Below are 18,545 nucleotides of genomic sequence, written 5' to 3'. Positions count from 1 at the left end.
ATTGCTCTCGTTATAGACGAGCGAAAATCTGTGTGTTTTCCTGACTTGGAAACTGTAAAGAAACTTACGTTTGTTTTATAGTTGATTTTCTTAAAACATTGAAATCCCCTTTTCGCTTTATGTATGAAAGACAGTTCTGGTTTCAGATTTACTGAATTCTGAAGTTTCAAAGATGTCATTTTTGTATGGCAAGTTAAAAAAAAAAACATTAATTTATTTTAAGTACACTGACGATGCAGGATTACATCGGTGTATTTTATCAACAATACTAAATTAGCTGATACAGACGGAGGTAATGCATATAGATGAAAAGAAGTTAGATTATTGATGCTACTTTGTCATTTTATAACCACATCATAGCATTTTATCGATGATATTAAATGTGGATGTAAAATGAATTGATATAGACAGGATCTGAAAAGTATAGCAGAAGCAGTACATTCATTTTGTCTTGATAAAAAAGGAAAAGTTTAATTGAAGTAAATGTCATATTTGTTTTTGACCTTAAACCTGATCTTACAATAAATAAGTTAAGGGATATGAAATATGAATATGCAGAATGAAATGTAAAATAAATTGCACGTGACTTCAGTTAAACTAAAAATTAGTAATGAAATGAAGGAATTAGCAACCTGAATACTATATTGGTCTCAACAACAAATTGTGGTTGAATAAGTAATAGTAGCAGGATTAAAATGGTAAAAAATGGAAATATACAAGGAGGGGGAGAGAGAGAGAGAGAGAGAGAGAAGTAACTTTAATAGTGCAAATAATTACTCATTTCTCTTGCCTTCGAATCCCAGAATAATATTAGCTATAGAACAGGAAAAAAATATTGTTAGAATAATTGAGAGCCCCGAAAATAAAAATAAAAATAAACAAAGCCTAAAAAAGATGGCTCGAAAACAGAAAAATAGAAAATAGTCCACGAAGAATGAAGCAACTCCGTGAAAGCAAAGCTTGCAAAAGCAGCAAATGACACAGACATTCATTCGTAGCAGACCTAACTTAAATCCTGGAAAACCCTAAAACGTAAGATTCAATTAGGAAATTGTTCTTCCAGATTGTTTTGGGGAAGTTTAAGTTGAATTGCCTTTCTAGAGCCATTTATTCCGAACTTTTCCTTTTAGCCTCCGACCTCTCAGTTCCAGTCTCGAATTTGGCTTCGCTTTTTGATGCTCATAATGAAATTTAATTTTGCTTCTCCTTCTATTGCTCTAGCTAGCTCTAGCGTGGTTTATGCTGCTGGCTGCTGTTCTGTTTGTTGCCTATTGTGCTTTGAAGGTAGTCGTAGCTTGTGCTTTGTACGCTGTGTAAGTTCCCGTGTTAAGTGAAAATATTGTTTTCGCTTTGATCATCTTGAAAATGCTACCATAAAAAAAAAGTGGTGTTTGCGCATGGCAACACTGCGTCCCGGGCTTTATATAATATCCTATTTCGAATATTAACGGTGTAATTCACATACAGTAAATTATTAAAACACTTTTCAGTTGCAAATGTACACCCAGATATCCTTTTATTTACCTAAAATTTAGACATAACGTAACTATTTTAGCACGGGACGCAGTGTTACCATGCGCGACCACCACAGGCGGAGGGACAGATGGAAAAAACAGAGTATAGTTAATTTATTGATTCGGTTATTGAATTCGTCTTTGCTTCTCCTGAATATATTGGACAAGACGCTAAGATCGAGCGTATATAATATATATATATATATATATATATATATACTATATATATATATATATATATATATATATATGTAGTATATATATGTATATAGTATTATGTATATGTTATATGTATATATGATATGTATATATATATATATATATATATATATAGATTTATATATATGGTATATATATATATATATGTGTGTGTGTGTGTGTGTGTGTGTGTATGTGTGAATATATGCATATACACATATATATCATTCCCTTACGATTATTTTATCCTAAAGTTTTATTCTATTTGATTATATATTTATCAGATTTTTTTATTTATTTATTCAATAATATCATTTATTTTTTTTATTTATTCACTGACAAACATGCATAAGTAATAGTCTCCAACATATGTAATGATGCATTATAGCAAATAAAATACACTTTGAAATCAACACTAACTAATTACAGTAGATCCCTTGTTTACAAAACCGGGAGTCGTCTTTGATAAACATAAAACCGGATATTTACCTCCATTTTTTTTTGGTATTCCATGAAGAGAAAAACATTAGTGTTATTAATTACCTCTGCAACACCGTGGAAACCAATGGAATTTTCGCAGCGATACCTCCGTGCTTTCATTAATTATGACAGGCAATGTTATTAGACTAATATTATCATATAAACACTTCGGTATTTTTTTATTTATAGCGAAAGAAAAAGAATACGTTTAAGAAGCCACGCTTAAAACGTTTTTTTAAATCATTTTTAAAGCATGTATTGTATACTTATTTTTTGTAAGGATATAATGTTTTATATCTGTTTATATTATTGTTATTTTAGTTTCATAGGACTTCATATATGTTGGTTTTGTACTTAATTCAAAATCCACTAGGAGAAACCATAAATTCAAGAGTGCTTGCAGATTATTTTTGTTAAATCTTTTATTAGATTCTATTTTGATTATTTTGTGAGTTTTGCATGGATATAATGTTTGCACATATTTATTTCGGTTATTTTATTTCACATGTTTATTTAAGTTGTTTTATTTGCTTAAGATTTCATACTCTCTGACTGTTTTTGCGTTCTAATTTTATTCATTATCTATTTGATATGTGTATTATATTATGTGTATATATATATAATATATATATATATATATATATATATATATATATATATATCTATAAAATATATATATATATATATATATATATATATATATATATATATATTATATATATATATATATATATATATATATACGCTAGAGACAGACTGTCGATTCTGTAAAGATTAATCGTTTTAAAAATAGCGAACGGCGAGGAAAATCTTTTAGCTAAAATAACGGACGTTGCAAAAATTCCGGAATAGTTGAAAAGCCAATAGTGAGAAAGTCAATTTCGTCCACGAAGGATTAATCTCCAAAATAAATTGACCCCAAGGGCCGGAAGAAAACGGAAGCGGAGATGGAGAAAAGAAGAAAAAAAATCTGTACATTAGAGAAAGAGACAAATATGAAATATGATGAAAAAAAGTACTATGTAGCTATTTAAAGAGTTCGTCATGGCTTCCTGTGTTGACACTTACGAAGCTAGAATTGTAGAATATATAAACATATATATATATATATATATATATATATATATATGAAAATATATCAATTTCCAAGGTAGATGAATTAGATATTAAAGGGACATTTGTTGCTCGAATAATTTATAAGAATCACGGTGATGTGATAATTATTCATAATATGGCTACGTTCGTCAAACGTTCGAATTTGCTAACATGGTAGAGGGGGATGTATATCGATTCTAATTACGCATAACCAAGTTCGACGGTGATTTGTAAGGTCAGAATCGGTATAGACATATTATCTCACTTGTTAGCCGAATCGCTAACGTCACGGTCGTCCTGATCTCGTCCCTGTCTGCTGGACGGTGGTTCGATCCCATGAGGGGACGAAATTGTTATCAACTAAAAATTTCCCCTTCGGTTTACATATATGAAATATATCAGTCCGAGGTAGAACGAATTAGATATTAAAGGATATTTGGTTTTATAGCTCGAATAATTTATTAGAATCACGGTGATGTGATAATTATTCATATATATATGTATGTATATATATAATATATATATATATATATATATATATATATATATTATATATATATATAAACACATACAATATACATACACATATATATACATTTCTTATACTATATATATATATACATACATATATGTATGTGTATTATGGTTGACTGATTGATTAATGAATAAAAAAACTGGCGTCGCATATCTAGTAGATAAAAAAAAAAAGTCTTCCATCATGCCATGAAATCGCTTAGGTGATAGTATGTAAAAACCTTCCATTTTTTCCTGAAAAAAAAAAAAAAAAAAAAAAAAACAGCGTTTTAAGAGAAGACACAAATTGCTAAAAGATGACAATATAGTTTTATATTTACATAGAGGGGAAACTATAAAATGTAGAATTGAGCAAAATACGCATTTAGCTGAAAAATGCAGTAAGAATTTGTTATTTAATTTTATTAGTGCTTGCTCGATTACATCTTAAGTTATAACAATCACTTTATTTATCTTCAGCTATTGGATAATGTAGCAATATATTATAAAAGTCAAAAATATGTATCAAAAACGTACTAATTTTTAACACTAAATTCGGACTTTGAATCATGATGGCTCAAATTATATTAAACCGCTTTCTATTCATTTTATCCATAGGCCAAAAGAAAGCGAGAGAAAGCTAGAAAGTAAATTGTAGGATAAAGCATGAAATCCTCCGAAGAAAGAAGAAAGCTTTTGTTCGCCCTTCAAGCCCTCCGAAGCTTGGGCCGGAGGGGGCAGAAACTGGGAGGGATCTGACAATGGGTGATTTGGCCAAGTTTAAATCTTTAAGGTACTGCTCTGATTGCTGCTTCTATTTTGTACAGTAGGGGGAGACGCACACACACGCTCACATACACACACAAGCACACACGCACACACACACATACTAGTATATATATATATATATATATATATATACATATATATATATATATATATTATATATATATATATACCTAATGAAAGGAGCCCATAAAAACACCAAAATATATAGAGAAAAATACTATATTTCAGAGACTGCTGTCTCCCTCTTCAGGTAGATGAATGAGAAAAGTTTACAGAAATGGTGGTATTTATACCAAGAGGTACATCCACTGGTAAGCCAATTTAGGTCACCCCCGCTGATAATCTTCCTTTAATCTTCTTAAGCGTCGGTTGAATGAAAATCTTGTCGATCACATCTGAATCCCATGCTCTTTTGAGATGTTCATTACCTGCCTCTCTTTTATTAAGGCCGATTCCATCATTTGACTCTTGTACCGACAGTTTCTGCTATATATTATATGTGACAAATTCCAGTTTATTCTAAGGTTGTTCATTTATATGGTTGAAAATAGCTGAGTTCTGTTGTCCATACCTAACTGACCGTTTGTGTTGTATTAATCTCTTGGGAAGTGATTTTCCTATAAATCTGATGTTTGGGTAAGTAAATGCAAAAGGGTTAGATTTTTCAAGGGTCTGAGTCACCGTCTTAATTGTGTCCAGGTGTGGAATTTTTATTTTGTTGTTGGGTGTATCTTTGTTTTGTGAATTGCTTTCTCAATTATATGGTCAGGATACTTTAAAGACGAAAGTTGCTTATGAATTAGTTCAAATTCTTTTTCCAGGAAATCTGGGGAACAAATTCGTAAGGCTCTTAAGAACAGGTTGCTGGCTACACCTATCTTGATAGCAATGTCGTGATAGCTAAAGTAGTGAATGTATGAAAGTGAGAACGTTGGTTTTCTGTATATGGTAAATTTGTATTCTGTCATATCTCTGATTATTAAAACATCAAGAAAAGGAATTTTGTTGTCTGTTTCCCATTCAACTTTAAATTTGATGCTCGGCACTAATGCATTTAATTTTCAAAGAAATTCATTAAAATTGCCCCACCTATTACCCCAAAATGTTAGAATATCATCTACTTATCTCATCCACAGCATGTTTTTGGGTTTTATTGCATTTATTACTGTAATTTCAAAGTATTCCATGTACAGATTGGCTAAAACAGGACTTAAAGGACTACCCATACTACACCCGAATTTTTGCTTTTAGAATGATTCCCCGACTAAAAATACGTTGTTTGATGCACATAATTCAACTGACTTTATTATTTTGTCAAGTGCCAATGGGAAATGATCTGAATAGTGGGATAATTTTTCCCTCAAAAACTGAAGAACGTCCTGTACTGGTACTTTTGTGAATAGGGAATCTACATCTAGGCTTAAAAGTTTTATGTTGTGAAGTGGTACATGTGCTTCTCTGAATTTGTGACAAAAATCTTCCGAATGTTTGATGTGACTGGGAGAAAAAGCCTTGACGTAGATTCCCTATTCACAAAAGTACCAGTACAGGACGTTCTTCAGTTTTTGAGGGAAAAATTATCCCACTATTCAGATCATTTCCCATTGGCGCTTGACAAAATAATAAAGTTAGTTGAATTATGTGCATCAAACAACGCATTTTCATTCGGGGAATCATTCTAAAAGCAAAAATTCGGGTGTAGTATGGGTAGTCCTTTAAGTCCTGTTTTAGCCAATCTGTACATGGAATACTTTGAAACTACAGTAATAAATGCAATAAAACCCAAAAACATGCTGTGGATGAGATATGTAGATGATATTCTAAAGTTTTGTGATAATAAGTGGGGCAATTTTAATGAATTCCTTTCAAAATTAAACACATTAGTGCTCAGCATCAAATTTAAAGTTGAATGGGAAACAGACAACAAAATTCCTTTTCTTGATGTTTTAATAATCAGAGATATGACAGAATACAAATTTACCATATACAGAAAACCAACGTTCTCACTTTCATACATTCACTACTTTAGCTATCACGACATTGCTATCAAGATAGGTGTAGGCAACAACCTGTTCTTAAGAGCCTTACGAGTTTTTTCCCCAAATTTCCTAGAAAAAGATTTTGAACTAATTCGTAAGCAACTTTCGTCTTTAAAGTATCCTGACCATATAATTGAGAAAGCAATTCACAAAGCAAACGTAATTTTCAACCGACCCCCTAAAGACAAGACCAAAGATACGCCCAACAATAAAATAAAAATTCCACACCTGGACACGATTAAGACGATGACTCAGACCTCGGAAAATCTAACCCTTTTGCATTTACTTACCCAAACACCTTAGCCAAATCCCTGATTAACGTCCAACAAAAGACATCTCCCAAGGACACAGGGGTTTATGAAATCCCATGCCAGGACTGTGACCAATCTTACATCGGATTTACAGGTAAATCACTTCCCCAGAGATTAATACAACACAGACGGTCAGTTAAGTATGGACAACAGAACTCAGCTATTTTCAACCATATAAATAAGCATAACCATAGAATAAACTGGAATTTGTCACGTATAATTTATAGCAGCAACTGCCAGTACAAGAGTCAAATAATGGAATCGGCCTTAATAAAAGAGAGACAGGCAATGAACATCTCAAAAGGAGCATGGGATTTAGATGTGATCGACAAGATTTTCATTCAACCGACGCTTAAGAAGACTAAAGGAAGATTATCAGCGGGGGTGACCTAAATTGGCCTACCCGTGGATGGACCTCTTGGTATAAATACCATCTTTTCTGTAAACCTTTCTCATTCATCTACCTGCAGAGGGAGACAGCAGTCTCTGAAATATAGTATTTTTCTCTTTATATTTTGGTGTTTTTATGGGCTCTTTTTATCATATGGAATTCTGTTGTAAAGAACTGAACATTTTTACCAGTTCATCTATACAGATAATATATAGAATATTAATATATATTACTATATTATATATATACATTTATATATATATAGATACTATATATATATATATTTATATATATATATATATATATTATATATATATGTATATATCAGGATTAGGCGGTCAATTTTAATTTTAATCTTGGAAAATAATAACTTCTAAAAGTATGACCGAGAAGTGACACAATAACCCACGGACGGCTTCTCTCTCTCTCTCTCTCTCTCTCTCTCTCTCTCTCTCTCTCTCTCTTTCCTCCTTTCCGCCTTTTTGGCTTTTGGAACGTATAGAAAATATATGTTTGCATTATCGAGAAACTTTAGACCTCTGCATGAGAGAGAGAGAGAAGAGAGAGAGAGAGAGAGAGAGAGAGAGAGAGAGAAAGAGAGAGAGAGAGAGAGAGAGAGAGAGTGCACAGCAGCAGCAGAAGCAGATGACTGAGTTTGGCCTCAATATTTGGCGGGCGCACGGGCGGGCCTCCGAATATTTTGGGCGATTTTTGCCGTACGTGTTGCAGCCATGAAATTGCTCAATTTCTCCCCGCGGTTCTTCGATATATATCTTGATTACTTTTGGACTCACAGCTTTCGTTTGTTAGTTTGTTTGTTTGGGAGGTTCTTCTCTTTGGGTATCTTACCCTTTCTTTGTTTTTTTGTTAGTTCTCTTTGTAGTTTTTTGAAACGTGTTGGGATGTGTTGGAACAAACGAGGTTTAATTTGTAAAGGGAGTTGACTAATTTTTTCTTAAACACAAATAAATTTAATATATGTGCATATATATATTATACTATCTATATTATTAGTATATATCTTAATATATATAATTATTAAATATCATTTATTTAATATAATATATATTTTATAATATATATATATATATATATAACATATATATAGATATATATATATTTTATATATATATATATATATATATATACTATATATATATATATAAGATATATGTAGATGTGATGATGTAGTGTGTGATGTATGTGTGTGATATATGTATTAAAAATATATACGTGTTTATTATAGGTAAATGAATATATATATATATATAATATAGTATTATATATATATATATATATATATACATTATATATAACTTATATATAAATATATACACATATGGACACACACACATATATATATACATATATCATAACATGATTATTTACAAATTCAAAATATCATGAATGACTGAGAGAGAGAGAAACGGCGTAGTATTTATCATCAATTTCTCCATTTCCATTTTTTTCTCTCCATCCATTCTCATAATCCTTTCTCATAAAAATTACCCACGTCATCAAAACAAAAGGAGTCACGCGAGCGCAGGAGCGCAATTCTCCTCTCGTCAAATAACTTCCGCGGGCGCGAGCGCCCACTAATGGCAGACGTATTACATATATCACAGCGGAGGAGACAGGCGCAGCATATTCTTCAGCCGATTCTTGAAGAAACGAGAACGACAAAGGCAGATGACAAATATGAAGACTTACGCAAATCGGGACATTATTCCTTGTCGTAAAGCGACTGCCGGAGATAGGCGTCATTTGCAATAATACTTGGGGGAGAGGGGATATGTCTCTCTCTCTCTCTCTCTCTCTCTCTCTCTCTCTCTCTCTCTCTCTGATTTAAGGCTGTGGTAACGGATATATATATATATATATATATATATATATATATATATATATATATATATATTATATATATATATATGTATATATATATATGTATATATACATATGTGTGTGTGTGTGTATGTGTGTATATAATATATTTATGCATACATTTATATATATACATATTTATGCATTGTACGTATGTATAGTGCATGCATATACTTTCACACACATATATTTTATGTATGTATACATGCCTTCATACGTACATCCGTCCCTACGCAAGACCCACCTCTCGTCCACATCCGTAGCAGGCATCCATAAGCAGTCAAACTGACTGTGAAAACGAGGGGATGAGTCAAAAGCCACAAACGGTAAATTGAAACTATAAAATATTTCGTAATAAAATCCTTGGAAAAAATTTCCCAGCATCCGGAAGCTAAGCCTCTCTCTCTCTCTCTCTCTCTCTCTCTCTCTCTCTCTCTCTCTCTCTCTCTCTCTCTCTCTCTCAGGCAATTTACATCGCAATATACAAGAGACACTTTGTCTGAGGCAATATGGCTTTTTTTTCCCCTTTTTTTTCGTAGCTTTTGTCGTGTCGTCTCTTACGGGAGTATTTAGGAAATGAAGATGGCGGCGTTCAGTATATTTTTTCTTTGTTTTTCGTACTTGTTTTTTTACTGTATTCTTTTAGTTGTTGTTCATGTTGTTGTTATGTGTTACGTATAGAAAAAAGCTATTTCAGTAAAGTTCTGGAAAATCAATTGGAATAATTCCCAGTTTAATCAAATAAATGGCTTCAACCTCGTTGCTATATGCTAGTTTATGAATATATATATATATATATATATATATATATATATATGTATATATATATATATTATATATATATATATATATATATATCTATATATATAAATATATATATATATATACATACAAATATATATAAACATGAAGATAAAAGGCCATAAAACACAATTAATGGCCCTTTTAATCTTCATCATATACCGTTGTATTACAGTAAAAGACATTCATATATACAATATTTATATATATATATATATATTATATATATATATATATATATAATATATACAATCTATACACCTATTAAATCTGTCCCTCAAATAATTCTACTAAATGCCTTGCAAGATTACCATATTCTCTTAAACATTCCACATTTTTTTTTATTTATTTTTATTTTGCAAATGAATTTTATCTTCGTTTCCTGCCAATCTCTCCCGGGTGTTTCATCTAAAAGTAATGAAGTAGCGGGAATCTTGTTTATCCCTAGGAATCTCTGCGTCCCAATTTGCTTGCTGTTACTGCAGAGTATCTGCCTTTGTTTTAGTCTCGTATTTTTTCTTTACATTAATCTTTTCTGTGACAAGAAAAGACACCAGGAAAAAGCGACTTCGAAGCAGACTGGATAGAGAGAGAAAGAGGGAGAAAGAAGGTTTCCTTAATAATAAGAAAACAGACATGCGTAGGGAAAAGGTTAATAATACTCTTCAATGGAAAGGCTTTATTAATGGGGAGAGAGAGAGAGAGAGAGAGAGAGAGAGAGAGAGAGAGAGAGAGAGAGAGAGATTTTCATTAATAACAAATCAACATCCATAAATAAGGAATAAGTTGGTAATGCTCATTGACGGAAAGTTTTTATATGGAGAGAGAGAGAGAGAGAGAGAGAGAGAGAGAGAGAGAGAGAGAGAGAGAGAGAGAGGTAATCTCTGCAATAACGAGAAAGCAATTATGATTTAGGAACGAGTATATAATATTCTTCGAGTTATGAAAGAGAGAGAGAGAGAGAGAGAGAGAGAGAGAGAATTATTTTCTGCAGTACTAAGAAAATACTAATAAATAATGTATAATTAAAAGTCTATTTCACACCAACATCATTTTCTAACTTATAATTAGCATTTCCCCATTGGACTGGCAAACTACAGAAAGTGTTGATGCCTCTCTGTAAAAAATCGTAACTGGTATGTGAGGAGAGAGAGAGAGGGAGAGAGAGAGAGAGTCTCCAATAACAAAACACCAAGCCAAGTGACTCTGATATCGTAAGAAAAATGTTGATATTCGCTAACATCTTCCGCCGTTATTACTGGGAACCCAAATTGCCTCGTCAGAGCGATATATCTGTCTATGATGTGTGTGTGTGTGATTGAGAGAGAGAGAGAGAGAGAGAGAGAGAGAGAGAGAGAGAGAGAGAGAGAGAGTGAGAGAGTGAAACTGCACTTCTTCTGACAGATATTCTCCAATTCTAAGAGACGCTGTTTGTAAATGTATTATTTTTGCATGCTCGCAACGATATATCTGTTTATGGTGTATGAGAGAGAGATAGTGAGATAGTGAGAGAGGAAGATAGTGTGTGTGAGAGAGAGAGAGAGAGAGAGAGAGAGAGAGAGAGAGAGAGAGAGAGAGAATGAAACTGCACTTGTTCTGACAGATATTCCCCAATTCTAAGAGACGCTGTTTGTAAATGTATTTATTTTTGCATGCTCGCAACGATATATCTGTTTATGGTGTATGAGAGAGAGAGCTGAGAGAGAGAGCAGGCCGAGAAAGACTGAGAGAGACGGAGAGCAGAGCGACGAGAGAGAGAGTAAGAGAGATAGAGAGAAACTGAGCTTGTCCTAACAATATTCGCAATTCTTAAAAACGCTTTTTGTAAATGAATTATTTTGGCATGCTCGCAACGATATATCTGTTGAAAAGTTCTTCTGTTATGACGTGAGACCATTTAATTAAGATTTCTAACGAAACAAATACTACCCAATTTACAATTTAGATTTCTAATTCCAAAATCTATTCAGGAGTATTCACAGAAATTCCTACGAAGACCTTGATCATTGGACTCCTTGCGCAGAATGTTTGACAAGATAATACTTACTTGACATCCCGCCAGCTGCTTTCAATAACATGAACTCGGCACTCCGTCAACTTATTGTCAACCGGCATATCTTCCAACGGATTTCATTTTGCATGAATATTTAATGCGTTCTGGGCCTCTGATCATCGAACACGCGTGAGAGCATAAGAGAAGCAAATAAATTTCAAATTATTCTTGTTTAGGAATTTGTGCTTTTGGGTTGCATGAATTATGCAAGAACACTGAATTTCGATTTGATATATTCAACTATACATGTACAGGTGGAAAACATTTTATTTTATTTACCATGGCAGATTCATATCACTTGTCTCCCTCGATATTTATAATATAATATTATTTATTAATAATATATTATATATATATATATATATATATTAATATATATTTAAGTCGATATTTATATATATATATATATACATTATGCCATATATATACATATATATATAATATATAAGATATATTAAATATTAGATTATATAATAATAGATATATTTAATTAATATATAATATATATATTTATTATATATAATATAATATATATATAATATATATGTAATATATAATATATATATATATACATATTATAGTAATATATATCTTTGTTAAATGATACAAACCTTTGTAAGGATTAAACACCACTGAATGGCTTACGAATAATACATGTATTGAGAAAACAAGCTTTTGCAAGTCACGAAATCCTTCATAATAGTCGAAATTCTCTCTCTTCTCTCTCTCTCTCTCTCTCTCTCTCTCTCTCTCTCTCTCTCTCTGGCACACACGCAGCTATATCAAAGTGCGATTCTGGAAACGAACCAAAAGATATGTGGTAGTATAATTCACTCTTTCCCCCATTCATCAATACATGGATGACAGGTCTGGGGGGGGGGGGGCGGAGTGTCGGGCGGGGGACTGCATCGAGAATCGTTTAGAGAGGTTCCAGCCGATATTTTCTTATTACTGGACAAATGCTCCTTTTTTTATATGATGTTCTTGATTATGGATTTTTCTTCTTCTTTTTTGAAGGGGAACAAACATCAATATTTATCGGCAACAAATGGTTGGGTTATATTTTCCCTACATTAAATATTATTATTATTATTATTATTATTATTATTATTATTATTATTATTATTATTATTATTATTATTATTATTATTATTATTATTATTCAGAAGATGAAACCTACTCATATGGAACCAAAACCCCAAAATGGGCCATTGAATCGAAATTCAAGCTTCCAAAGAATATGGTGTTCATTAGGAAGAAGTAAGACGAAGTTAAGAAAAATACAAAAAGAAGAGATATCACTTACTGTGAAAGATAAAAAAGAATAAATATATAGATAAATTTATAAAAAAAATGTATCAAAATGGGATAAGAGTAGTATAAGGGTAGTAAGGCATCAAAAGGAAATTTAGAGTAGACTGATGAATTTTAAATTTGAGGAAAACGTTCTCAAATGACTGACGGCAACGTTCTAATTGGAAGCCATTTGAATAAGAGGCATCAGCTTAGGTTTCCCATTTATTTTTCATTGGAATCAGAAAGAAATGAACCATTCTCTCGTTACTGACCTCATCATTCATCCGGTGTCGAGAGCATATTGGTTTTCATGGAGAGAGAGAGAGAGACAGAGAGAGACAGAGAGAGAATTATCTTCTGCAGTAACAAGAAAACAAGGTATGATTAAATAATATCAGTGGACAGAAAGCCTTTGTCGAGCTATGGAGAGAGAGAGAGAGAGAGAGAGAGAGAGAGAGGGAGAGAGAGAGAGAGAGAGAGATAGAGGGAGAGAGAGAGAGACACCTTACCTTACCTTACAGACCTTACATCTTGTTCGGGTTGCCCCAGGTCCCTCAGTGTGAGGCACCTCTATTGTCTACCAGAGAGTTGCTAGTACATCTTCCGGTATATTTTGCATCTTCCAATCTTGGATGGTCTGGGATGCAGTTTAGATATTTGTCGAGCTTATTCTTAAACACATCTGCGCTCACTCCTGATATATTCCTCAGATGAGCTGGCAACGCATTTAATAGACGCTGCATTATCGATGCTGGTGCGTAGTGGATTAATGTCCTGTGTGCTTTCCTTATTTTTCCTGATATAGTTTTGGGCACTATTAATCTACCTCTGCTTGCTCTTTCTGATATTTTTAGCTCCATGATGTTTTCGGCTATTCCTTCTATCTGTTTCTGATGGATTATCACAAACATTTACTTATATGTATGATTATTATTATTATTAATATGTACCTGTATTTCTAATGCACATTTAGCATACATGTTGTGTTAAGAATACATAAATGCAATTATTCATGTTTATCGGAGCATAGGGAATATTATGTAGCATTTATATCATTTTGTGGTGCGCTATTCATTTGTCTGTATCTGGTATCACTGCAATTAGTCTACGCCATAGCCCGCCACTGTTCAAAGCTCCTCCAGTGTATTACTTTTATATTGATCATTTTCACATATTATATGGCTTAAGGATTTACGCAAGTGTTTCAGTGAAGCCCTATATTAACTATCTATTGAATCATAACAAAGATGGCGCAGTGAATGACTTGCCATAAGTGAATTTCGATCAGTTATTAACTTCTCCAACCAACTTGGTCAAAGCAAGCAAGAACAGAGTGTTCGTGTTCATCGTAACCAAGTTACCCAGCAGCAGTGAACTCAAACTTCGTTTGGATGTACTATATATTGGCAGTGAGCTTGTGTGGTTTACAGTAACTCAATATATTGTTGGGGCTTTTTAACAGTGACTCAATATATTGCTGGGGCTTTATTACAGTGACTCAATACATCGTGGTGGCTACCTAAATTAGGACTAGTGTGCGTTGGCCGTCTACAGAGGCCGGAACAGAGCGTCACACCATTACTCGCCAGCGTTTGAGGGGCAACTACTTGCGTTCACCGTGCGTGCAACGGCGCAAGAGGCCACAGCAGTTACAGTGTTGGCAGCTGCGATCTTGCTCTGTTACCTAGAGCTATTGTAGTCGGTGATTGGCTATCGTTTGTGACGTCACTGTGACGTTACTACTGAGGGCGCTGAGCGATATTCTTTTTTTTTTTTTTTTTTCTATTTATGCCGCCGATACACTGAGGGCGCTGAGGGATATTTTCTCTTATTTCGTTTGAATTGTCTATTTATGCCGCCAAAACACGATAAAGGGAAGAGACCGAAGACTTTGGAGGTTTCTTCCCCATCTTCCTCAACCACCATGACGTCATCTCCAACACATTCAAGATCTACGTCTCCCTCATCAACCCCTTCGGCCATGGATTTTATCAGCAAGATGTTTGAATACATGGATAGAAAAGATGAAGAAAGAAGAAAACAAGATGAAGAAAGAAGAAAAGAAGACAATGTCAGGCATCAGGAAGAATTTAAAGCATTAATTGAAGCTATGACTGGCCCCAGGCACCCCCTACCTCAAGCAAGTGATGGCATAGGGCCCCCTACCCCAGTACCTACATCTGCAAGCGTTCTCCAAGGGCCTAATTTAGCTGTGCAAGCACCTAAGGTTACAGTAAATCTGCCTCCACCATTAACTCATAATGTCACCTATAGACAATACACAGAATGGAAGCAGAGATTGAATGATTATGCTGTTATGGTAGATTTGGATAACTTACCACAACCTAAGCAATTAATACAGCTAAGGGCATGTCTAAGTGTTGAGATGAGACGCTTGTTAGAACACAATTTGGGTATTCCGCCAGACTCACCTATGCTTTTAGATGGTGTTTTAACTGAAATTGAAACTTATATAAAGGGTCAGCAGAATGAGGCACTTCGCCGTTTAGCTTTTACGCAATGCAAGCAAGCAGAAAGCGAGTCATTAACGGATTTTTTTGTCCGTTTACAACAGATCTCAGAGGAGGTTGATTTGTGTAAAGGCGTTAACTGCGTGGAGTTGCAAATGAAACACACCATTTGGGTTGGCATAAGGAATGAAGAACTCACCAAGAAGCTCATCAGCATGCCAACTACAGCAACACTTGAGGAAGTAAAGATAACTTGCAGGGCTTTTGAAGCTGCAAAGAAGACAACGACTGAGCTAAAGGCTCCACAGACTTCAGTATGTGCTGTGTCAAACTACAAGAAGCAAAAGAAGGTTACTGCTAAGCAGCCGCAACCTAAGAAAAGTTACTCGCAGGAGAAAAACCCTTCTTTCAATAGTAGATGCAAGAATTGTGGTCAACAGTATCATAGCGACACATGTAAGGCAGCATCTCACAATGCAGGAACTGTGCTAAAACTGGCCATTTCCCATACACTGCTGCATGTCCCGCATTGGCTAAGAAGTGCCGAGTTTGCTATAAATTTGGCCACTATGATGTTTGCTGTGCACAGAAAAAGTCAAAGGGAACTAGGGAGTCGAAGAATTTAAAGGAAAATAAATTGAACACCGTCAAGACATCTTCTCCAGCTATACATTCCGTCGCTTTACGCCCTCAAGGTTGCCCCTCACCGCCTATCAATTTACATGTTGCATATGGCGGTAGATCAGGGAAGATCAACGTTATCCCTGATACCGGTGCAGATACCACTGTTCTTGGAGTGCAGCATCTACTAGCACTGGGCACCGGTATCGAGGAATTGCGGCAGCCCCCTGTATTGCAGTTCTCCAACGCTGATGGATCACCCATGGAAGGTAAAGTTTTGGGATCAATGGAGGCCATGATGACATATGGTAATATATCATATAAGGGGTATATTGACGTCCTTAGTTCTCTCCCAACACTACTGTGTTATGATGCCCTCCGACACCTAAGGATCATTCCCTGGGACTTCCCGCGTCAAATGCAAGAGAGGAAACTGAGCAGGACTTCAGCAGGAACCAGCCAGGCGCCAGCCAGCCAAGTTAAAGCATCTGAACCTACATCTGTTTCTCCACTCCCTGCTACAATGTCACCGGAAGAAGCCAGGCAATACTTTCTTAAGGAATATAGCGATGTGCTAATGACAAAGGAGCAGTTTCATCAAGGAGCACAACTTAAGCCAATGACTGGGCCGCCCATGCGTATTCACCTTAAAGAGGATGCCAAGCCCTTTGCAATCTACACTCCACGGACAATACCACTAGCCTTTCAAGAGGACGTCAGGACTGGTTAGTTAGGCAAATGGTAGCACAAGGTATCATTGAACCTGTTGGGGATCAGCCGTCCCCATGGTGTCACCCCTTAGTGGTTGTGCCCAAACCTACAGGTGGTGTTCGTGTCACCACAGATTTAAGCAAGTTAAATTCATAGGTGCAAAGGCCAGCCCATCCTTGACCATCACCGTTTAGTGCAATTAGGAGCCTCAATCCTACTTCCAGGTATTTCTCCACTATGAATGCATTGTGTGGGTACTGGCAGATCCCACTAGCAGAGGAAGACCAAGCCCTTACAACATTCATCACGCCCTATGGTCGGTATCGCTATCGTCGTTCTCCTATGGGAGTCAGTGCCTCAGGAGATGCCTACTGCAGGAGAGGTGATGTTGCCCTTCAAGGCTGTATAATTATTGTTTGAAACTGTTAATTACTGTTTGGGTTTAATTGGACAGTTTATGTATAAAGGTATTTCTGTTGTTGTGAGTTATTAAAGAAGAGGTGTAAATGACCGTTTATGACTAGTTGAGTTTGTATATTCTTTGTTGTTGATTGTCAATGATTATTTAAGATGTTCTCTTGGAGAGTGGGGAGTATGTGTAGTTAGTTGGAGTCAAGCCCTGTAGGAGATATTACCTCTCCACCAAAGTATCGTTGTGTGTCTGTATTCATTATATATATATATATAATTTTTTAAGTAAAGAAGAAAAAACCAAGTCTGTGTTTCTTTACTGCCACAAAGGCATCCAAAATTGTGTTAAGGTGGTGGATGACATTCTTGTATATGATAGGGATTATTATTCTCACTTATGCAGGGTTAACAAAGTTTTGTCACGTAGGTCTCATGGTATTACTTTAAATGCAGAAAAGTTTATTATTGCTAGCCCTGCTGTATCGTTTTGTGGATACACATTATCTGAAGATGGAATTGCAGCTGATAAGGAGAAGGTTCGAGCTATATCAGAGTTCCCGAAGCCAGCAAATCTGACAGATTTAAGGTCATTCATTGGCCTTACTAACCAGTTGACAGATTTTTCACCCAATCTTGCGGCTGCAGCAGATCCACTTCGACCACTAATGAGCCCCAAGAGATCCTTTACGTGGACGGCAGATCACGATGCTGCCTTTGCCAGTGTTAAAAAGGCACTCTCTCAGCCACCTGTGCTAGCTTATTTTGACCCGACGTGCCCCACTATACTACAAATGGATGCTTCTCGTTTATATGGTTTAGGATATGCCCTTCTGCAAGACCACGGGGAAGGCCATTTCCGCTTTGTTTATGTTAACTACTTGTTTAGTTGTTTGTGTACATACTGTTATCTGAAAACAACTTAACTACTCTACTGTAAATATCCAATCTATTGCAACATTACTCGTATGAC

The sequence above is a fragment of the Macrobrachium nipponense genome, chromosome 45 (assembly GCF_015104395.2).
Source record: "Macrobrachium nipponense isolate FS-2020 chromosome 45, ASM1510439v2, whole genome shotgun sequence".
Taxonomy (NCBI): Eukaryota; Metazoa; Arthropoda; class Malacostraca; order Decapoda; family Palaemonidae; genus Macrobrachium; species Macrobrachium nipponense.
The sequence above is the reverse complement of the archived record's forward strand: the minus strand, read 5'-3'. Positions refer to the sequence as shown.